This window comes from Argiope bruennichi, chromosome 5, assembly GCF_947563725.1.
Source record: "Argiope bruennichi chromosome 5, qqArgBrue1.1, whole genome shotgun sequence".
In the NCBI taxonomy this organism is placed as follows: domain Eukaryota; kingdom Metazoa; phylum Arthropoda; class Arachnida; order Araneae; family Araneidae; genus Argiope; species Argiope bruennichi.
This window is the reverse complement of record NC_079155.1, coordinates 91607355-91614259: the sequence shown is the minus strand read 5'-3', so window position 1 is coordinate 91614259 and position 6905 is coordinate 91607355.

The window sequence follows — 6905 nt, the reverse complement described above, 5'->3', positions numbered from 1 at the left end:
CCAACTAGAGCTAGAAAGTTCTGGGCGTTTCTTTTCTTTTATTTCTCCGTCTTTTTTTCTTTCCGTTTTTTGCTCCCATCTAGAAATGAGAGAAATAATTACCTGTTATCATTAGATTCAAATTATTTTTTAATCTTTCCTAAAACAAAATTTTATATGGTAGTTAAATATTTATACTTTTTTTATGAGAATGTTCTCGATTCAAAGCAATTTATATTATTTTTATAAGATCCGATATTTAACGTAATGACTGATCACTTCAAAAGGAATTAAATAATTCAGATTTTTATTTTTATTTTCTTTATTTTTATCTTTGGATACCATTATTCGAATTTTTTAATTTTTCTGCTTTGATTCCATTGAAGTAATGTGTGCAAACAATTCATACAAATTTCAAGTCAATTTTTCGAAATTTTAAACTGAAGGAAAACGGATGTGATGACGCATCACGACAAGGTCTAATTTACGCTAGATTTCAGATGACAGGCACTATTCTCTAAATTTTGGGACTCTGATGGCCATAATATCCATTATTTTATCTGTGACATATCCCAAATCATACAATAACTTAAAATCTGGAAAAGCAATTTTCTATAATATTTCCCTAACATTGAAACGATGTAAAATCTAAGGATTTTATGATATTATAAAATATTTTCTTCATTAAATTGAGTATTCTTATGTTCAGCGTGCTGTATAATATTAATCAACGTGCTGTTCAGTGATGTATAATATTATACCGTATAGAATAAAGTTATAAAGTATTGTGTAATACAAAACAGTATTATTAAATATTAAGTATAATTGCTACTGATTATTTATAATATACTTTTAGGGCGTAGGAATTGAGTTGGCATCTATCTAGGTATCTCGTATTAATCATGCGATATTTTCTTATCGAATCTCTCGTTTCAATCATTTGCCATTTACCTTATGTCTCGAACTGGGGATTTATGGTTATGGTTTAGTTAATTGGAGTCATATCCATTGGAATAGCGAAACTTTGAACAAAATTGGTAAATTATGGTAATGTAGTATCACTGAAGGAATTTTATTCCAAATGAAATAGTATGCAATTATTAAATCTAATTCTATTCCAGTTTTAGTTAAATAAAACCTTTATACTTTTTGGTTCATAACATAATATAAAATAAAAAGAAACATTTTTTTGTTCGAAACTATATGATTTGCTATCCAAGTGAATCAAAGAAATATTTACAAAAGTCACTACTTTTAAAGGCAACTTATTAACTTCGTAAGCATTTACGACATTTTTAGTTTGATTTATTTTATCAACAAAGAATTTTTAACATTAAGTAAACAGTTAATGAGTTTTATGCAAAATAAGGGTTGCTGATCATATCTACTAATGTTAAAATAGAAAAAAACTGAGAGTGTTTAATAATTTCTGAACTTTATAACATGATAATCTCAGGCATAGGTCAATTTTACTGCGCTTTCAATGATTTACTAGATATCTATTTATAATATTTTTCCTGTATTGAAATTGAAAGTCAGCTATTAATAATTATTTTTTAAAAACTAAATATTTATAAATTTTTAAGAAAAATAGTGAAACTTTTCGAAATCTAAACGAAAAGTTATTTCTAAAAGCGAACTTCTTCTTACCAACAAAGGTTAATAACTTATCACATTGTACAATAAAATAAAAAAAAATATAATAATTTCGACATTTATTAATGTTGACCGATATGCTAACTATCTATGAATACAGAATTTATAATATTGTTTTATTAGGTATTGCACAATGACGTAATAAAACGTACCTTGGTGCAAAATCGCCAGGTGGATTTTTTAATTATAATAACCCAAATAACGCAATAGCCTGAATTAAAATTAATATTTTTATTAATTTAACTTTGTGAGGCAATTAAAATAATACTTTTGATAATATTTTTGAAAATTTAGAGTTTTGGTTATATCGTTACTTTTTTAAAAATGCTTGAAGTAGTATATAGTATCGCCTGGCAATCATAATTTTATATAATTGTAAGCAATTACTTTAAAACACTTATGTGCATCTGGAGATTGAGAGATATTTAATGTTAATAATGTGAAAAAATGACGAGGGCAACAATGAACCAACCATTAAAGAAGTATTAAGTAGTATTTGAATATGTATAAGATTTGCTTTCTTATCAAAGAAGCAGCTAAATACTACAAAATTATCGAATTATGAAATACCATATTTTCTCATTTCTACATGCGACAAATTTTTTTAATTACAGATCAAAATTTGTTTAAACAATTTTATTAAACAAATAGATCAATTGATAGAAATTTAAAATCCTTTTTTTTTTCAGCCAAATTCAAATTATTTTATTAATATTTTTCATTTATTGATTTTGAAACTATTCATCCAAACTTTTGTATAACTTTATATATAAAATTTTAATAGTTTTGTATGTATATATACACTATTGTACAGTTAAAAAACATCATCCCATAATATAACTTTAAAATATTCAAACAATGTAAAATACATGATTTTTGTTGCATTGTTAAATATCCCTTTCAAATATTTTCTAACATTGTGTTTCCGAATACATTATAGAAACATAGAAGGCAGGTACAGAACAAGGATATAAATAATATTCATATAAAAATTCCAGGTTGCAATTCATTTCTTTAGCCATAAATACATGTTGTCATATATTTATCTAAAACAAGTTGTTTAGTTTTAACTTTTACATTAGTATCGGCGCAAGTGACGTAGTGAGGCGCAAACACAGGAAAATATATCAAAGGAAAGAGAAATGAAGCTTCTGCTTTTTTTCGTCATTAAACACTTAATCTTTCTTTTCAAATCTTATTTGCGTCACTTCCGTATATACATTCCTGATCCAACAAATTATTGTTTTACATAAAAGCACCACTATTGAAAATTTGTAAAGTAATATCATCCTGTACAGTACTGAAAATTATATAACGCTTTTCCCAATATTGTAAGTATTCTCAATTAAACTAAATTTCCTTAAAGAACATGGGAAAATTTTTGATTTTCCGCTGTCGTATAACACTACTCTTTAATCAAAGATTGATACTATACAATTATCTCATTTTCTCTCCACTTCATACGCCTCTCAGATTCGAACCCGGGACATTTATCATTTATTCGGTGTCTCGGCCATTCGATTAACGTGCCCAATAGGTATAATTTTTGTATATTGTGTCAATTAAGGAGCTCGAATACGTCGTTTTTCACATTCAGTTTTGAATTGTCTATTCAGTTAATTTTTTTTTTTTTTTTTTTTTTTTTTGCAATTTCGAGATATGAAGGCAATTTGAGTTAAAAAAAAAATGCACTTATAACTAAAATTTGTTATTGGAATGAATTTTAGAATTTAAGTGCAAAACTAATCACTTAAAAATATGGAATATTAAGACAATTTTTATTTTTCCAAAAACATTTATTATTTATCATATTTTTGGATTTAATTACGTTTAAAAACAAAAAAAAAATATTGTTAAATATTGAATAACATTTTTCATATTTCATTTGGTCTTTAGTATTGTTAATATTGTTACAAATTTCTCCCAAAATATTTTATAATAAAGTAGTGCTAGTGGAACTTAGCAAGCGTCTATTGAAAGCTTTTGTTAATTGAAATTTTTGAAGGAGAAAGTTATATATATGCACAAAATGTTATGTAATTGTGTAATTATGTTCAAAATATGTTTTGTTTCAAAATTATTTCATAGTTTTGGGATAAAAAGTATAACATAATCAATAAAATAATTACCCCTTCCCCCCGCAAAAAAAAGACCAAGTAAGTAACAACAAAGTATCTATAACTTCGAAATTATATATTTATGCATGGTGTTTCATTATAATATAAAAATAAAACCAAAAATATAAAGCTTCAAATATGACAATTCTGTTTCGTTCAATTTACAGACGAATTTCATGTTTGTCCCCTTGTTGTAAAGAAATGAAGCACACAATACATACTGCTACACAAAATATTGACTGATATACATATAATGAAACTAAGCTGTCAGGTATATCAAATATATTTTTGATACCGAATGGTACGGAAAATTTCAAAACCCCAAAATGGGAATGAAGCTAATGGGACACTAATGCGTTAATAAACGAATGACTTTCAACATAAATAGAAAAAAAATGCTTTTAAGAATAACTAGATAAATTAACATTCTTTATAAAATTCTGTATTATTTTGAACCATTCATCACAAACGACCAGCTGGTTCGCTAAAAATATTGGTTAGATTTAGTCTAACTTAAGTTATCCAGGTATAATTTCATGTTCATGATTCATACAAATTGACTGATTCATTCAGGACTGACGCTAACAACTCACATGCACACGACTCACCGACATATATGGAAAAACATAAAAATACGGATTTCTAAATTAATCTAAGGGAAACATTTCAAGGGTAACTTTTATCATGCACAATGGACATCATCCATCTTCTCTGTCGTTTTCTTGACACTTAATTCAAGGGGTAGCTGCAACTAATTTTGTACTTACACCAAATATACAGATTTCTATCAAATTTTGATTCAATTCTGTTCAAAGAAGTTTGAGGTGGTAACATTATAAGCCAGTTAACAACTTCCGGAGAAGAGTGTGCACTTTTGTCTAGGGGCTTTGTTACTCGGCTATAAACCCTAACGTTGCAAGTTCGAACCTCAACCTGCACAAGTTCATCTGTCCAACTGTTAGAATATAGTACAATAACTAAAAAATGAATAAAACTAGGTAGATGAGATTTGTCACACAGATTAAACATTCATAATGCAAACATCTATCAAATTTTGAGCCAAATCCAATGAGTTGATTTTCTGTTGGTCTCGATTTCCAGAAAGAATATAAGCGTGATAATTTATAAAAAGCAATATCTTAAATATATCAAATTTGGTACGGGATTTCGTGTTTACAAATACAGCTTTGTCTCCAATCATTGTTTCAACTGGTTGAGAAAGGATGACACGATAGAATCAGTAAAAATGCTAAATTCACTTCAAAAGTTAGTATTTCGTAACTATTGCATGCCGATTCCATGCAAGACTTCTCTAACATGACAAATTTATTAGACAGTATGCGAGAAAGCTTTAGGAAAGCATTTTTTTTTTCAAATATAGCAAAGTTAGAAGAATTACAAGTGCAATAATGCATGCACACAGACGCACACATTGCTGTTCACGCAAAAATATGTAATAATTTTATTATGGGCTATGATAACTTAAGACAGAGAATGAGTTTAAAGGGCAAGGAATTCAGGTTTGCAGTTTGATTTCACAGAAAGTCAGTTCTGGGTTCAATCTATTGCGCTTATACGTCTGTTGTTGTTGTTTCCGATGGCACTTGTCATAGACAAGCCCGCTTTCACTAAGTTAGCGAATTCTGTCAACATTTTTACGTCTCTTGTCTTGGCCCTAGTTGGCGCTGCTATAAAAAATAAGAGACGTCCCCCTCAGGCTTAAATCGCTGTCTTCGTAACAGCGGTCTTGTCAGTGGCAAGTGCCATAAGAAACAAACAAACAAAACAAACGTCTCTTGTTTTTCAGTAGCACCATCTAGGGCCAAGAGTACGATTTTAGCTACTGATGCGTCACCCCTTTTTTGCGGGGCGGACTTCATTCATGTAATTCATTCATTCAAATACAGATCGTAATTCAGACTTGAACCAGACAACGATCACCTCTGATCCAATACCCCAAGTGGTATTACTCTTGATATGGAGGACTTTGTGACGACGACAGATTCCCTTAACTGGGGAGGTGAAGTTTTAGGACTTAACTGGGGAGGTGCGGTATACGAGACCACATTTCATTTACACTCAAATTAAAATTTCTAATGAATGTATTAGTATGAAAAACTGCCAATATATTTTGCAGATATTTTTCTTGATATATAGATATGTTTTAGAAATTTTCTAAAATATATTATCATTGAAAAAAGTAAATGCGTTGGAACATACATTTTCTTCTCAAATTACATGTTACAATAAATAATATTCTTGAAAATGCATATTACTTTTTACTTTTTAAATCATATTTATTTTTACAGTATATGAAGGTATACAGAAGACAATATAATGTAAAATTCAACAATGAAAAATAAAAATAAAATAAAAAATGACAATGGGTCAAATTGGCCCTTTTTTTTATCGGCTTGTGTGACTTTCATAGCACTTTTTTCTAGGGCATTTTAAATATACAGGTTAAGAACTAGTATAAAAATCAACCTATAAATTCTGTATATATATTTCTTGGTATATTAATATATTTTATGAATTTTTCAAAATATATTATCACTAGAAAAATTAATTATGTTTGAACATACATATCAAAATCAGTTGAATGTGAACTCTCATCGAAAAACTCTTCTGTACAGTTATTCTTACCACTAAAATTACTTTATTCTTCATTTAAAAGTGTCTGGAGCACTGATTCATAAAAGAATTAGTAAACTGGATGATATTTAGGGGCCCAAGTTTTAGCGCCATCTGCTAAGCCTTGTTTATCACTGGGACACTTACAGGGAGTTGCGGTCTTAGAGACCGCGCTCAAAGAAAGAACTGGATTATTTTAAAAAACATCTGCTGAAATCGGTTGAAAAAGTGCACGTGTATTCAAGGTCATAAAACAGGAAGCTGCAGGGTCAATCCATTCAAGTGAGCTAAAAATAGAATAGGGGTGACAGAAAATCCATCGCTAGCAGTCTCATAGACCGCACGTCCCCAGTTAGGGGTTTTATGTGCGTCAGACACCAACGCACACGGAGAGTCTGCGGCTCGTGGGTTCGAACTCACAACCCAAGGGATGTGATCCAGCGTCCTACTAACCAGGCTATCCAGGCCACTTTATACAGCTTCTTACTTGCATGATGTGATAAACTGGAACGAAGTTTC